Genomic DNA, 16,903 nt, shown 5'->3' with positions numbered 1-16,903 from the left:
ACCTCAACATGGCGATGCGAAAAGTGCTACTATTACAAATTACTTCTAATGTCACCGCCTTCATGCATATTGGTCATTTGTGTTGTGCGGTATGAATTAGAAAGGATGTATGAATATATTTGCATACGTTTGCCATGAATAGTCATGGAGGACCGAATACCTAGAATAAGATAGATAGTTTCATACTCATGTCCTGTATAATCTTGATACCTAATTCTTTTACCATCAATCCGAATTTCGGAAGTAGCGTGGAGATAATTTCGAGTGATGGAATTCCCTATTATGTCGGCAGGGGATGTCACATCAACTGTAAACTCATCATCCATTTTTATCTGACTGACAGACAGCCTAAGCAGACAAAAATTTAAGCAAACGCAGACTATTTAGGGGTAACAGAAAAAAAATCCAGTCATTCTGATCCTGACATCTTCCCTGGGATTCTAAGGGCTTTTGGTCAGACACCAAATTTGGGAGATGACAGCCCCAGGCCTGATCATGTACATATTTCTGTAACGCTCAACTTAAGAGTTGCATTCAAACCAAGACTTCAGGCAAGGCTAAGTGGTCGGGCACTCCGTGATGGACTATTCTAAACCTCTTCCAAGAATCCAGTCACAAGGCATAATAGTCTTCCACTGTTCCGCACGAATCCATGATCAATCTGACGACCAGCTACCGACACTCCACCAGAGGTCAGTCGATCGAATCAACACTCGGCACCCAAATTAACAAGGAGTTGTTTCTATGACTACGTTCATTTTTGGTACGGCACTACTTACTTGGTAAAAGTATTCGTCAGCTCGCCTTTGCTCAGCAATTTCGTGAATAAAAAAACAGATACGGAAATTGATCTTCCCTCAACGTCACTTCGTCCGTAAACGATGAATAGGACGCATTGGCAGCTGAACTCTTGTTTTTCAGACCAAGACTCTGAGTTCATTTTTTTGGGACATCGTCCAAAAATACTAAAACACTAGTTCATTGTTCAGTTGAAAGGATTAAACCGATTTTAGGGTACTTCTTCCCTTTCACTTTCAAAAGTTGGGAACATCAGCACGTAACGTCCATCCCGTTGTAGAGTTGAAAACATGGTTTCCCATTTTGTCGATATACATTGTCTACAAAGCACGCATATAATGCTCCCCTTCGGTCGTCCACCTTATCTTGCTTACGACGAAATCAGACATTTGGTTTTTCAGTCATCGGATATCTGTTGAATCTGACGCAGTACTTCGAAGGACTTTTATTCAGCTCCTGGGGTGAAGGCATTCACTGGACTGAATCCTTTGGGTGATAACATTGTCTAGTTCACTCAAGGTATTTGGAAGCTGATGCAGCAAACGGCGTTTTTTTGTTAAGTAAGCATACAGCCCAACGGCTGCAGAACTGAGAATGACGGATTCTATCCATGTCAGTACCGAATGATTCGGTTAGAAAAACCAATGGATATATTATCCTGGGGAGTGCTATGGTGCATAAGTTTTTCTAAAACCTGGAGAAGCAGAGTTAAATGGTAGGTAAGTAATCAATGCCCAGAGGATTAACCTCCTTAGTTTTGCGCTGACCATCGTACATTCCCGCCAGCTACTAGTACATGCAATCACACCAGCTTACCTGGAAATATTCAAGCCCAAACCAGTCGTAGACGCAGCTGGACCATGTAGCCATTGGTTACCAAATGAAGAGCCGCAAATAGGCTTGCTCTTCCTTATGACAGACGCAACTATACTCCGATCACGGTCTTCCTTAGAATTATATGTGTGGAGAAAGATAGACGAAGTTACGCTGTCTACTCAAGCCATTCGACTAGAAAAATCAACACAGAATAACGCCGAGATTACGGCTGCTACAAAAGCCTGGAAGGCAACCAGCGACTACGATGGCGCAGGCAGATCCTGTTGACGCCAATTAATCAAAAGCTCAAAGACTGACACTGAACGTTGGTGGATTTAGACCGCCCAGGAGGCGCAAAAGGCTTTTAACTGCAGACAACAGATGCACCATACCTCAGCCGGTCTGTCTAAACGAAGATGGTTAGCATCAAAGCAATTTTCCAAAATGGTGGAGCGGCAGTCAGTTTGTGAATTGTCATCTTGGACGATGGACAAAACAAAGAATCTATAGAAACCTGACTGGTCTACATGAAATGGCAGCGGCAGCTTGCCATCAGTAATAGAAATCCAACGTAAAGTCACGAATGAAAGGACGTGCACCACCTTTCAAAGAAGTTGGTAAGCAACCATACTACAGAAGACTCGGAACCAAACCGTGCACTGGTGGAATTCAACGCTTCGACCGTGACCGCAGGTGATTATCGAAGGCTTTGGCAGTATTTTGCGGTAAGAGGTGTCCTTTCTGAGTTTCTACTCCTTATGATGGCACCGTATACGAAGTCCCGGGAGCAGCACACTTTAGTCTGATTTTGTCATCTTTAAGGGTTTGGCACCAACTGTTGTCTCTCCCATTATCTCTGTATTTTTGTCATCAACTCACTACTTGAAAATTCTGTGTATGTTTCTCACAAACGTGGACTCAAAATTTTCAGGGGCATTTGCTCACACACTTTGAACACGCGGAAAAGATTGCACAACCCGCTTCAAGTCCTTCTAGGTGCAGGCCATTTCAGCTGACCTTAAATAATTATGCCGGACAATTTTACACACGGTTCTCAGCGGCAGTATAAGGGGCTGCTACCATACTGAGTGAAGTTGACCCAGACCTTATGTTTCCATGCCATGCATTAAGTGTTGTGTAAATTGATCTACTTGAGCAGCTGCATTCGGCCCAGTGGTCCGGTCCGGGACGGCAAGACCACTGAAGTTTTCACCAAACCCTGGCATATATGGCGCCGGGTTGTCGTCCATTATATCTTATGGATCAGCACCATGGCATCTGCACTTGAAGGAGCTCGGAGTCTTAAATTCAGTGTTTCTGAGGCACTTGCGGGTCCTGGTTGGAGAACCAGGTTAGCGATGTTGATAGAAAAAAGAAACTCTCTCACAATGGATGAACGGTGGATGCTCCATAGTCTGGTTACAAAGATATTTAGTATGCCAGAAGCCAATCCCCTTGTGAAGCTTTCCTAACCAGTCCTGTACTGAGTAGAAGTGACCAACATCTAAACAGTCCATGACCTGGTTGCAACATTTGAAGACACTCAGCCGTGTTAACAGAATCCGCCTATCTGTATGGCTACCTTGAATGGGGTATCGGATAATTTTGTGGCAGAGCTTATCATTCCGGGAACTGTTGGCGTGAATGTGTCAGAAACGACTCTAAGAATATCACCGGTATATAGTTTCCCAGCGGATTTTCATTCAATATTCCAAACCATGTAAAATACTTATTTCACTTGTCGTGTGTGAGTCCGGAAGAACAATGCCAAAAACGCCTGTGATAATTGTGTGATGACACACTTCGGATGTTCCTAATTTATATATAGTTCATTTAGTAATATCCGTTTAATCCCGTACTTGCGTGCAAGCAGGATACATTTACGGATTTGTAAAACTGAAGGTCCGTGTAGTTATCATTAAAATTACATTGAAAAACAGCACACGTCTGATATTTGAAAGAATGCGTTCGCTCAAATGGCCATAACTTGCCGTTCTGAGCTTTATGAACGAATGATTTATTTTCCAATTGTTTCAGTCGTCCAAATAACTTAGAGTTTTATATTCTATGATATGCACCACCAAAAGCAACATACTTGGACGCTATGTAAGCGACAGTTTACTTCACTCTCTCAAAGTAACCAGCAGGTTGGTGGTGTAATTTTCGTGCAACAAAAACCCTGGGTTTTTAGAACTGATGCATTTCGTTTAATCATTTTCAAGCATTACATGTGTTAAGGACATTAAGCACTGGTAAGTTATTCACAGGCGCACTACTTGAAAGATTGACTTCATGGTGAAGTTAAGGTGAAAATTACAAGATCACTCCACCACCTACGAGCCCTTAATAACAAGGTCAGTGAAAATAATCACCAACAAGAAGCTTGGGCCTTCTACCTAGGAGGCTGGTTGACGTTTTTCGTTATGTTGCAGTCATGAGGGAGTTCAGCAAACAGGTACGTATTCATCTGCGGTCATACTATTACGCCTAGATATCAACCAACCGACATATATATATATATATATATATATATATATATATATATATATATATATATATATATATATATATATATATATATATATATATATATATATATATATATATATATATATATATATATATATATATATATATATATATATATATATATATATATATATATATATATATATATATATATATATATATATATATATATATATATATATATATATATATATATATATATATATATATATGGGCATGATGCATAGATTACTAAAATGGGTGAAACAGCTATCAGTGGCTTTGCAGATCATAGTGCAGATTGAATCCACTTGCGTGCTGAGATTTTGCCGGAAATTTGAAATAAATCTGCCTTTGTGTAAACATCACGTGAGGTGAATGGTGGAGTTTGTGTCTTCTGAGATGACATCACTTGAGGAAATGTAGCAAATGAGCACCCAATGGAATACCGTCATCAAATATCAGGCTGTCAGACATTCAGTCAGCTGACCGGCAGTCAGTAATTTTGAATCGCAGAGCATATGAATGGTCCCTTGTCAGTCCATTGCCTCCAGTGCCAGTTTTGGAATAGCATCATGCGGAGCTTGATGGTCTGCGATGATCCGCCCTACACATCTCAGTGACGCTCTCAGATACTCCAGGTAACGGTTTCCAACACCCACCTCGAAGTTGTATTCGGAAGGAACATCGGTAAACCCGTACGTGCATGATGTGGCGGAAAAATGTAGGTGCTGTCACATCACAATTACATTGAAAACTTAGCCTCCCAAGTGACAATTTGTGTGCCATTCCGGAATTAAACAAGGATTGGAAGATAATTTGACGTCAGCTCAGACTATCGCAGATCGTAAATTTGATCCGATTGTTTGGAAGAAAAAGCATACCCTGTATATAAACTCACAATATCCAAGAGCATACCAGTTGGCCTTGGGTACGTCAATCGTATAGTACATTTTTCCGAGTTGGTTGCTTGCTGGTTTCAGCCATGTGAAATAGGAGTGACATTTGAATGCTTGTTTTTGGTCTAATTTCTATCCAATTACTTGTTCAGTATGCAAATATGCGGGGCCAGTTTTTGGAGGAGAGCTTTGACATCCGTTTGTACTTGAACGTCATACTCAATGCTGTTAATGTACTCATAAGAAAATCAGAAAAAGGTCGGCTGCTAGTACGTAAAAAACTCAACCATGAGCTCCGCGTGCAAATTCCGACCAGTCCGAAAAAGTACACAAACAAATTGGCTGGCTAAATTTAACTAAAAAACACAGTGTGCACTGTTTAGTGCACAATAGTTTAAGGAGGGATCGCTAAAAAATGTTGATCATCAGCGCCATGGGACAGTTTTTTCACGGTCTTCAAATTTAATGAAGTCTTCAAGGGCGGCCCCACTGGGGTATTCCATTATCACACTGGTTCTTGCAGGCGTTGACTGATGTGTGATTACTTAAATCAATTCGTGTATCTCTAAAGCGCGGATCATTATGGGTAGATTTTGACTAGCTAAGCGGCTAAGTTCCGTAAGTTTCCCTATCAACGTCTTCTACGTGAATGTCGGTTGCAGCTGCTAGCAGTTTGTTTTAAATCGTCCGATAAACCGTTTTACTGTCTTAGAACGATCGACGGGTAGCCGCTGGTAGGAAAGTGTTCAGTAGTAATACCAAGCTCTCGTGGAGCGAAAAGTTTGGACGTCACATTTTTTCCCGGACTTTTAGTGCTTGAAAGTTTGTTGGTATATTGCGAACACGGCCATGATCAAAACATGCGCATTAGATGCTGCCATAATATACGTGCACAAGTCCGGACTATTGTGACAAAAGTTCTAGACATCCGAAAACATCAAAGCCAAATGTGCCACTCCGCCAGTGCGTGCCAGAGCAACTCTAGGCGATCAATGAATTATGCACGACATTTCTGTGGTTTGTGACTATTCCAGCCGCGTTCCATTTTGCGTGTTACTACTCGCTTTTGCACTTAGCGTATTAATAATCCAGGAGATGCTGTTATTTCAGGACGTTTTACGCACCGTCTCACCGACGTTATTAATTGTATCTTTTTATTCTGACTGATGGAGAAAACTTCGTTTATTCTGAGGATTTGCTGACCAGATGATTACCCAGAATCATACCTTATACTTTAATACTTATCTAGGCATCACCTGGGGAAACTGAGAGGTTGACGTCGCACCGAATTACTCAGCCCTCTATGCCAAAATATTACGTCATAACGAGGGTGAAAGACTGCGCAAGCTTCAGCTTTCCTCAGTGTGTAATCATAGATTCCCGGTGAACTATTATCAACAGAATGGATAGATGTAATAAGCACTGTTCTATGGGAGAATTGTTACCGGTATCCAACGTAGCTAATTAGTGTTTTGCTTCTGGGGCCGCCGCTGAGTGGCACTAAATACTTGTGCCAGTGGGATTGGTTCTGCGCACATTCTGTGTTAGATATCGTGCAAGCAGATACGCTGATAATTTTGGCGAAAAGTTCACCTTAATAGGAAAAACCAGATAGACGTTGCCGTTGAACTGTTGCAGTTCGGTTCACTTTAAACTCTCTGACTCGTGTTCAGTAAAATGCAACTCTATTTTCCATCGACAATTTACTCCTTAATTCAAGACAAGCAGGACGTTGGTCCCTGTTTACCTAGTGAGTTTCGGTGAGAATAAGTTTGTGAATACTGTTAGCTCGGGTGAGCTCGTTGGCTGTTGATCAGCTGGCAGTTGGTCCGTTCGCATGGTTTGGCGACTGGCTAGCAATCCTTAGTCACCATGTAGGTGAGCACTGTCGGTGCGCGGCTGGGAGAGTGCTTTCTTAATTTTGCTTGCGTTCTGAGAGTAACTAATAACAGCGACGTAACTGCTTGTTTGATTGTTGACTGGTAGGTAATCTGATTGAAACAGCCGGGGCTTAACTTGCATCGTGTTCTCATCAATTTGCATCTGGCCGGTTCTTTGAGCAGCACCATTTTAGTAACTGTGTTCCTTTGCATCCACTCATCCATTTAGCCTTCCTATCTTTTTGTCATCTTATAGGCAATCGAACACCTGATACTTTTGGCAGCGTTGTCCCTGATTCAGTGTTTCATTCGAATAATTCTGTTGCTTAATGCTTCTTGACGATTCATAAGAGTAGGAAAATTTTGTCCAAATTCGACAAGTGTCGTCATAGATTCCCGCGAGAAAAAATTGTCCGACGAGGTAAAATACATGGGTTTGAGAATTTTGAAGAGTTCGAAATGCCGAAGAAATAAAACAGATAACTGACTAGCACCGTAGACGTCTTTACAACACAAGTTTGGAGGGCAGTTTGGGCTAAAGGCGAATATTGAGGAACACATTTCAGTCTGTGGGCCTTTCAGCTTTAGTTGAAAATTGAAAATTTGAATTCCGTTTTCAAAAATGTTATTTCGAGGCACTGTTTAAATTAGCGTTACAAACGTAACCCCTATCTTTCAGTGACCATGTATTTGTTCACCATTTTCAGTATTTAGCCCATCAAAATAACTTACGAATGTCATCGGTGAGTAATTGCAGGTCAGTGTTCATCTTTAGGAAGGAAGAAAAGTTCAGACTAACGTTCCATGCAACGCATAACGAAATCACTAACGCCTGGAGACTGAACGGGCATGTGATCGTTGGACAGTTGCGTTAAAAAAACCCATTCCCTGGGAAAATGCAATCGTTTTGACATCTTGAACCATTACATCTGAATTCTTTGCCAATATGCATTAAGAGATAATTGGAATCATATTGTGGTGGAAAGTAGTCACTGAAATGCATAAGGCTCCCCGGACCCCGGTAAGTATGACGGATGACCGGTTAAACCTCAAAAATAAACCTGAATGCAATGTATTACGTCTTTGCGTATGCAAGATACCTTGCTTTGCTGTATTCTGGTGGATGATGTGGATAGAATGAGGTTACGTAAGGAGAAAGGCAGTAGTCCGTTTACATTCCACTATTGGGCAACGGTCAAAACTATGACCTGGGGATTGCAACATGGTTAGCTATTTCGCTATTGCAATTTCAACACTATCGATCCGTGGTGCGAAACAAGACTAACCACAATGCCGTCACTACATTTTTATGTGCTTCTAAGGTAGGAGTCTGAAGTTTGTAAAACAATATAGGTGGAATCTAAATTCCTTTTTTTTAGTTTTTGGCAATGAAGTTGACAAAGAATTTTTATAGTATTAGAATTCCTGGATGCAGAACCCAACATTACCATGCTTCAAATATCGAAGCATCCAACACCATCTTTGATGAGTAGGCCTTTACAAATGTGTTCGCTTTGTGCTTTACAAATGAGGGTAACTTAGCTTATCCTAGCAAAAAGGTTTTTATGGAAGCATCGCCTACACGAAGCAGTGTCTTTTGTCCAATAAGAATGGGTTTAAACGTTATATATCTGGGAAAAAGACAAAGGATGTTTAGAAAGTCGGGTGAGCATGACATACGCATTATATCTGCTATCGGTCTCACATTTTCTCCCTTATCTTGCTGAATTTAAGGGAAAAAGTCATTCTTTAACATTCTTTCTATTATCGAGGAGAAAAGAAAATCCACATATCTTTTGCACGAATCCGAGTAGTACTTGCGACAAAAGTTATTTGACAAAACCATTTGCAAAACCTCGGTTTTTATTTACTTATGCGATCATCTTTGGTTTCGATGTGCGAACCACCCGGAACCCAGCTGAATCTATGATGTTGAAGAGTTTTCTACAAGCTTATGAGTAGAGCATTACGTTTCTACATGCTCTGTTTTAGCTAATACGACCTTCTTTTCACTGGATGGGTTATCACCTCTTAGACTCACAAGGAATTGTGGGTCTTCACCAGGTGCTGATCCACATTTCACTTGATCACACTTTGCTGTGCCAACCACTCCTCGCTTGTTTTTGCCCCTTAATAGCAGTCGTGACGACGGTAGTGGTTGATGCACCTGAGTCTACTACGAACCAGATAGTTTCAAAAACTTTCCCTTCCTCGGTATTGGGTTGCTGCTTGTGCATCGTAACAGGTGGCAACGTCTTGAATGTCCCCCCAAGCTTTTGTTGAGACTGGAAAGTCCCCAGAATATAACATCATATCATGCGCCCGTTGCGCTTGCATTGCAAATTAATGTTGAACATAAATGTGTTGCTAGATTTCCAGAAACCCTGTTTGGTTTGATGACCATCAGGCTTCACAGATCCTAAATAAATCACAAGCAAGCTGTCAAAAGCTCATGATAAGGTCATTCCACTGACAGGGTTTGTAAAGCAACAGAACATGAATCTCCATACCTCTAACATTATCGCTCGGGGCATGTGTAATTTTTGTCAAAACGCTGGTAGACGATGGACTAAAACGCGACACATGTAATGCTTGTGTCAAACAGTCTATGCCTCTCATCCGGTTAGTGTTTAAGGATGCGAAAAATTGCTGGGTCGACTTACATGAGAATCACGAGTTTAGCGTACGCACCAGGATTCCGCCTAGTACGAGGCCGCCCAGGACATCACCCGTTGTTTTAGAAATGTATTTCAGCAAACTGGTAACAAGAGTATGATTTTTATGAAAGTAGTACTTGGAAGCGAGTAGAAAAAAACAAATTCGCTGATGTGGGATGCAAACAAACCTGCGAATAGCACTAATGAAAACAGGCGGTTTGCTGTTATTTTCACGATATAAATCGGTAAAAGCTGAAGAGCAAAACTAACGTTGCTTGAAACATTCAATGAAGATACGTTATAGAATCGATCCATGGGCAACTGACTCCAAAAACGATCAGAAAAAGTACTGAGCGGATCACTGTATACTTAATCGGAGTAGTAAGGACAAATAATGTTCTAGCGTTTCTGGGATTTAAGGATGGGGAATCTTCTGCCTGGCAAAGTCAATCAGCACGGTTCGTAACTGCAAAAGTTCCAAGGCAAACGGTAAGTGAAGTCTGTAACTACATCATTATTTTGTCCTTGTTGGATGAGAATATTACAGAGGGGAATCCTTCTCTGTATGTATTGACCCAACGCCTTCAAGTTATGTGAACTGCCTTTATCAGTAACAAGCTACAGTAAACAACTTGAGTGAGAGCTGCTAAGAATTTTGGTGTTGTCGACGAATATCTGAATGAAATCAGCTTGTACCAATGTCTATTGTGGAGCGTGTTGGAGGGTGTGAAAATTGGTGCGTGTCTCAGTTCATACTTCTACTCTCTTCTACTATCTTCTACTAGATCCATTTTGAGTAAGTGAGGGACCGGCCAGAAATTTGGTTCTCCTTCATCCCTGCAAGGGTAACCGTCGGTATGGCCACTTGAGAGCTGTGACATAAACGTCCGAACCACAATGCAGTGTGAATGATCTGGTCCGAATTATTTTCCAAGCCGGCTTCAACCTCGTCTAGCCTGTGAGTCAGAGGATAACAATGTTTGACTTAAGGCTCATTCAAAGGATCAATAAGTCAACAGCCTAAACTGCTCAGCCTTGACTGAGAAGTCTGTAGCCTGAGGGAAGAGAAAGTGAAATATGGTTGGCACTGTTACGCAAAAAAGATTCTTTCGGAGGCTCATCTCATCCATGGTGAAGTTATTTAATTCAGAGGTGGTCTCCGTCGGATTATGGTGGTTTCTAGCTGTTCTTTTTCTGAGAGATGGCAAAAACACTTTTTTATAACTCTAAACATGTCCGCGAAAATAAACAATGCTACCGCACTCAAGCCATCGTGCCATAGGACTAGAGAGTACGTATTGTAAAATTCTTGTTTGAAGTTTGGTATCTCGCTGTGCTTTCCCTGGTTTTTCAGCATGGTTTTCTTTTTGTTGTCGAATACTGATCGAAGAGCTGACAGTCGGTACGGCTTGCGGACTGTGATAGATTATACTGTCAAGTTAGCAAATACTCGGTTTACCGGGCTGAACATTCCACTTTTTCTAGATAAGGAATTCAACTAAAAGAGCGTACACTTTTTGATGGTTGAAATTAACGAGAGGCATATGTGGGGTGCAAACAATTTCGGGTGCGATCACTTTGACATATTAATCAATATCCAGCTGCCGGGGATTTACTGTCTCCCTACGCGAATGAAATTCGAAGGCGGATTGCTACGGCGTCAACCACAGAAAAACTGCATGTCGAAACTGAACTCCACGTTCTATGCATGACATGCGTTGTCAACTGTTTTCACAAGCAACAGTCATATCTGAACTGCTTTACCTCAAATTCCCAATAAACCACGATGAATCACAGGATATTTTTGATGTTTTCAACAATTTAAATCTTTTCCTAATCTTGAGGTCCTGGGAAATTTTACAGACAACGCGTTGGAAAAGCAGTATGCGGATAATGGGATTAATGCTCTTCTGGTAACGATGAGTTTCCCACAGTGCCACGGTTCCAGGGCCTGTACCAACGAGACTTCTTAACCCCACCAATCGCCGGCGCGCTCTGTATGCGGCTTTCCTGGCGAGTTGCTTCCTTGGGGCCTTGCTAGTAGTGGACTTCGGGCAGTTTACTTAGTGCGAGCCATGTGAAGACTTATAAGCCTGATAGGAAATTTGATTCAGTATTTGAAAGGAAAGTGTAAACACTGACCTACGTAAATAGTACAACTAGAAACACTTATAAAAGAAGCACCAGGCAGTGTTTACAACGAGCAATCGCTGAGTTAAAGACACTCTCTTCACTTGAACACAAGTCTTATCTAATCGCACACAATGGACTACTTAACGTTGTCACCAAATGCTGCTCCACGAAAAATCAGCGGAGTTTCGTAAACACTGTCGCTTAGGCTAGAACATCACGGACATATTAGGAACTGTGACGTCTGAATGCTCTGTACTTCGTCCCAAGCCGGGTGATGATCACAAGTTGGTAAGGTCATGCCACATTTTTTTACGTTGAGACATGAATCTAGTGCACTGTCCAACTGGAATGTTTTTATTTTACAAGTGCAAAAACTACTTGCTGTGTTTTCGGGATGATGCGAAACATTTTGGGTATGATTGGATGATTGGGACCTATTGCGACGATTCACCCAAACATCTACGGAGCTGTCATGGATAACGAGACTGGAAAAGAAAAACAGCTTTTGTATTTATAATACACAATCGTTTATGAAAGCCATACACATAACCCGATCCAATGTACAGTTAAAACACACATAAATTTCGTTGTCATGCACAGTAAATCGGATCGGCTTTTTGGCGCTTTAGTGCAGTTCAAAACTAGAATTTGGCTGAAAGGCAGGGAGCAGTGTCCTATACAAAAAAACTTTAGGGGCCTCAGTCACAGCATTGTGTCCAAAAGCCTAATTGCCAAGCAGTGTTGATTGGCGTAAAACCTTTAGAGAATTGAATATTTTTAAGGAGAACGTCACCACACATGTCAAACCACCGAAATCGAGGAAATGGAGACTGTAATAGCCGGATTTTATGTGTGCAAATCGCTAAGCAAGTGTTGATGACACACAAGTATACTCATCTCACCTTTTTTTAAATTTTACCTTGTGAGTTAATGAGGAGTATTTCCAGACTCCAGTGTTCGGATCTCCTTGAGTGAGAACTTCATCGATTACGGAAGTGTTTGTACAAAATAAAGCATCATCTGATCCTACCATTTAAGTGTGTCGTATAACTCAACCATATCTTCGTCTTTTTCTGACCTGAAAGCCAATGCGGTTGGAGTGCTTCAGCTATATTTGTTTACTTGAAAAGGCTGGGGCGTTGCAACCGGTTTTCCTGAAAGTGTGTGTAAGGGAAGCTTGGCTATGAACCTGAGGTCAGACTCTGGGAGTGTTTTTGTAGCTCAAATCTACTAGATGAGCTTTCCTGCTGGTTCAAAGGCGTTTTTGAAACCGTTTCCTTATAAGGTTGAAAAGCCGTGCGACCAATGTTGAATGCATCACGTGAATGTGTAAAGAATAATGGATGGGGCTATACCAGCAGTGTATACCGATTGTTTGTAAATCAACATAGCTGTGCCTATTCAGTAACTCCGTTAGTAAATCTCCTTCGTACGATAAACGAAGGTATATGCTGTTTCTTGCAGCTATCAAACGCAGCGGCTGTGGAGAGATTTAGTAGAGGTTATTGCCGAAAATCCGGCCTGGGTATCCATTTTTCCGCATTATAATTATTATATTAGGTTAGCTTTGTGTCCTGTCATTTGACCAAATCTTATGATCTCGAATTACTTAACAATCCTGCGGTTTTCACTTCAATTTTTGCCAGCTTACAGGTATCTTCATGTTATACTTTGCACTGTGGTGTGCCATCTGGTCGCCTGGTGGGCAATACATCTAGAAATTGTAGGGGTTTCGCCACACTTGTGCATGGTAAGATTAGTATGAGAATAACTGCTGATGAAGCTGACTGGTAATATCTCTAGATCAACACCGATATGAACTGCACAAAACAGCATCCGTAAATCGCCTACACTTACTAAGTTCCCGCTTGATTTCAGAATTTTTGAAGCCCAGCCATAAATACATCGGTTTGGGGAGGATAGATTGGCAAACCCCAGTGGTTGTCATCAATGTGACTGTATAAAAAATCGTTAGAAGGGAACTGCTCAATATAAGTGTGACGTGAAAGCAATTCTTGTACCTTGGAACGGGAACCGCAATTTTGTGATTCACCTCAATCACGTAGTTTCAAATAAATTTGTTTAGACCCAAATTACAGTAAAAAGTAATTTAGCATACCACGAAGAACCTAACATGTAATTCCTGCTCACACCTTTGATCCTGGTGACAAACCAAAACGTACTATGTAGATCATGCGGATAGGATACTGGATTCTAATAATTCACTGATAATTTTACTGCTGAATGATGGGACGGCTAGTGTGTCAAGCCTGCAGACATTTAGGAGTCCACGGAGTGAATTGCAAATCCAGCATGGTCCATATGTTCGAACTGACAAGGATCAATAGTCTCTTTGTCCCAAAACGATCCGGGCAATTGACAATCTTGAGCTCACGGTGCGTTATCTTTCTCACTCGATATGGTCACCCACCAGAAGCTTTGTGAACATAGTAACTCAGATTAGCCTCGATAGTTCGGGTCATCCACTGTAGTGGGAAATATTCCGCTTTTGCATGTCCATCTGTAAGCAACAGCCACAAGGGACACGAAGAATTGACCTTCGTGTTAGACAAAACACTATTCCACAAATTTGTGAACTTGGTGAGGTTACCTTGATTTTTAATCGAATGCCACAGAAATCCCATTTTAGACTCGAAAACCACCTATTATAATCCACTGTGTTGAGCATAATGCAATGCTATCTTCCAAGATAGAACAGTCCATCGATTTGTCTTGGGCGTCTTTGGGCAGTGCGTAACGATTTCCACCCAATAGATTACGACGCCATACAACGCGAATGGGTCCTGCCATTTTTGTTGGAATACTACCTGATAAATGAGAATCAGAATAATAATGCAGCGACAAAGAGATGTGATCTATTCAATCCAAAATCGTATATAACCGTCAATTAAGTGGACTGACCTTTCGACGTAAAAACCTCTGCCACAATTGTTTAGTGAGTGATGCCCCACCAAACTATCTAATGGGTCACTGTTGTGTTTGCCGGGCTGTACAGCGCGAATCCAAGTGTTCCATTGAAATGACGTCCTCAGTGCACTTTTGTTTTGCTTACTGGGGCACACCATTCGCGCTAAACACAGATGTACTGATTACGCCGTTCACTGGCTTTCAATCAAATGGTGAACAAACAACTGTCAAAATGTTTGGACCACAAAATAATCTACGTCGGTTGTCACTTTGTTGATGAAGTGCTAGAGGACCATCAGGTGGCCGTGGCAATCGGTTGACACTAAATGAATATGTAGGGATCTGTAGCATACCGGCAGATCACTGGGACTAGCCAACTCGGTAAGTCAAAAAGGACTTAAGTGGTACATAGGAAAACATTCAACGACAAATGCGTTATAGCCACACCCAAAATTCGATCAGCATGTTTTGTTATGCATCACCGAAAAGAACATGGGCATCAGGATTACAGTACAACCAAGGACGATTCTCTAAGTGGTGGTTTACCGCACAAGGGATTCCTTAGATGCAAGCGCTAACGGATACTGACCCGACTTTTGTGCGGCGTTCGAACAATGTGGTGTGCGGTCATGTGCATCAACTCAACAGAAAATTGTTTTGAGGGACATTTCACTTTTATTGCCTGCATGGAAACGGTCGGACACATTTTGCATCACCTGACTATTAATGAGATACTTCAGTGTCTTTTTACTTAGTGTGCTTGCTCTTTTTAGCATGGTTCGAATTTCGTTTTTGTCATTAACCACCCTCATTCATTTTACTCCCTTCGGAACATTCCCTCCCTGCTAAAGTGTAAGGGGAAGCGCAACGCATGATTTCCATTTTTAAGACACTGACACTGACAGTGTCGGAATTTGTACTTCAAACATCCGGCCTATGAGACCGATGTGTCCCCAGTACACCTGAAGCACAAACTGGACATGTGTGAGGAATAGCATGTGCTTCGCTGGAAGCCTCAGTGGCACTAATAACGCGTAACTGTTTTGTGGACTGCTTGTCTCTGAATTGTTTGGATGAACAAAGAGTCATTTATTATCATTTATTTTTGAACAGCATGGTGGAAGCCTCAGCTAATAACGCGTAACTGTTTTGTGGACTGCTTGTCTCTGAATTGTTTGGATGAACAAAGAGTCATTTATTATCATTTATTTTATTACAGCATGGTCACAAACATAAAAATCGAATGCAAGCGATGAATGCGAAAGAGTAACAGGAGAATATGGGTGAAAAGAGAGAAACGGCTCATTCGAAATCATGCCAAGGACAGTGCCAGTCTGATGAGGTGAATCCCAAAGTATGTAAAGCTTTTGGTATGGGAACACGCGTCTAAGGACCAACGTCCAAAGAAAGGACAAACAATGGTGAATGCTCTTCAAGGCGCAGTGTGCGCTAGCACAGTCAAGACTCGCACATCAGGCAACAAGGTGTCCGTCATACTGGGTCTGGGGTGAGATTAAATGGCAAAAGTGTACCTTCAACGCCATGTGCCACGCATAAAAGGGAGCCCACAATGGCAAGCAAACACAAGTCACTGACTGCGACCTTAGGAAGTCCCAGTCCAATAACAGCCCTAGCGGATTGAGGAAAGCAGATCCCTCGATAAGAGATGATCATCGGTTGGTGAACCAAAAAGTCGATATCACAACCGATGGCATGTAGGGCTGAGATCATGGCGAGGGAATGTTCATCAGCACCATACTTCTGCTTCTTCTCATTCCACACTATCACTCCACGCCCATCCGAGACTATGCTGACGTCTATTACAGTTGCACGGCGATCTCGAACAGCGATTAGGTCAGGTTTGATGAAGGACGCAGAAATAGGGGCTCTGAACTCCTCAAAGACGGTGTACCCCAGTCGACGGAGACGTTTTGCAAGTTCCCTTGCAACCGGATTATGAGGAGCACATGTGGCATCATGCGTGATCCAGCAGGATTGCAAAATATGCACCAAACTCTCCGGTTGGCCACAGTTTCCACGACATAAGATCGTGTGGCCACCCTGACCATGTCGAGCGCTTCTAACTCTTGTCCTAAGCAGGTTGCATCGGAGCTGGATACCGCGGATAACTATCCGTGGAAACACTCGTTCTGGGAATACGAGCCATCGATTCGAGAGAGGCGAAGTGACCAACTCTCGTAAACCGTGACCGTCAACGCTGTTGTGCAGACTATCACCCCAAGCAGCCACCAGCTCCTCCTTGGTGTTTACGCATGCGCCAGGA

The sequence above is a fragment of the Opisthorchis viverrini genome (genome assembly GCF_000715545.1).
Source record: "Opisthorchis viverrini unplaced genomic scaffold opera_v5_217, whole genome shotgun sequence".
NCBI classification, from domain to species: Eukaryota; Metazoa; Platyhelminthes; class Trematoda; order Opisthorchiida; family Opisthorchiidae; genus Opisthorchis; species Opisthorchis viverrini.
Note: the sequence above shows the minus strand (reverse complement) of the source record.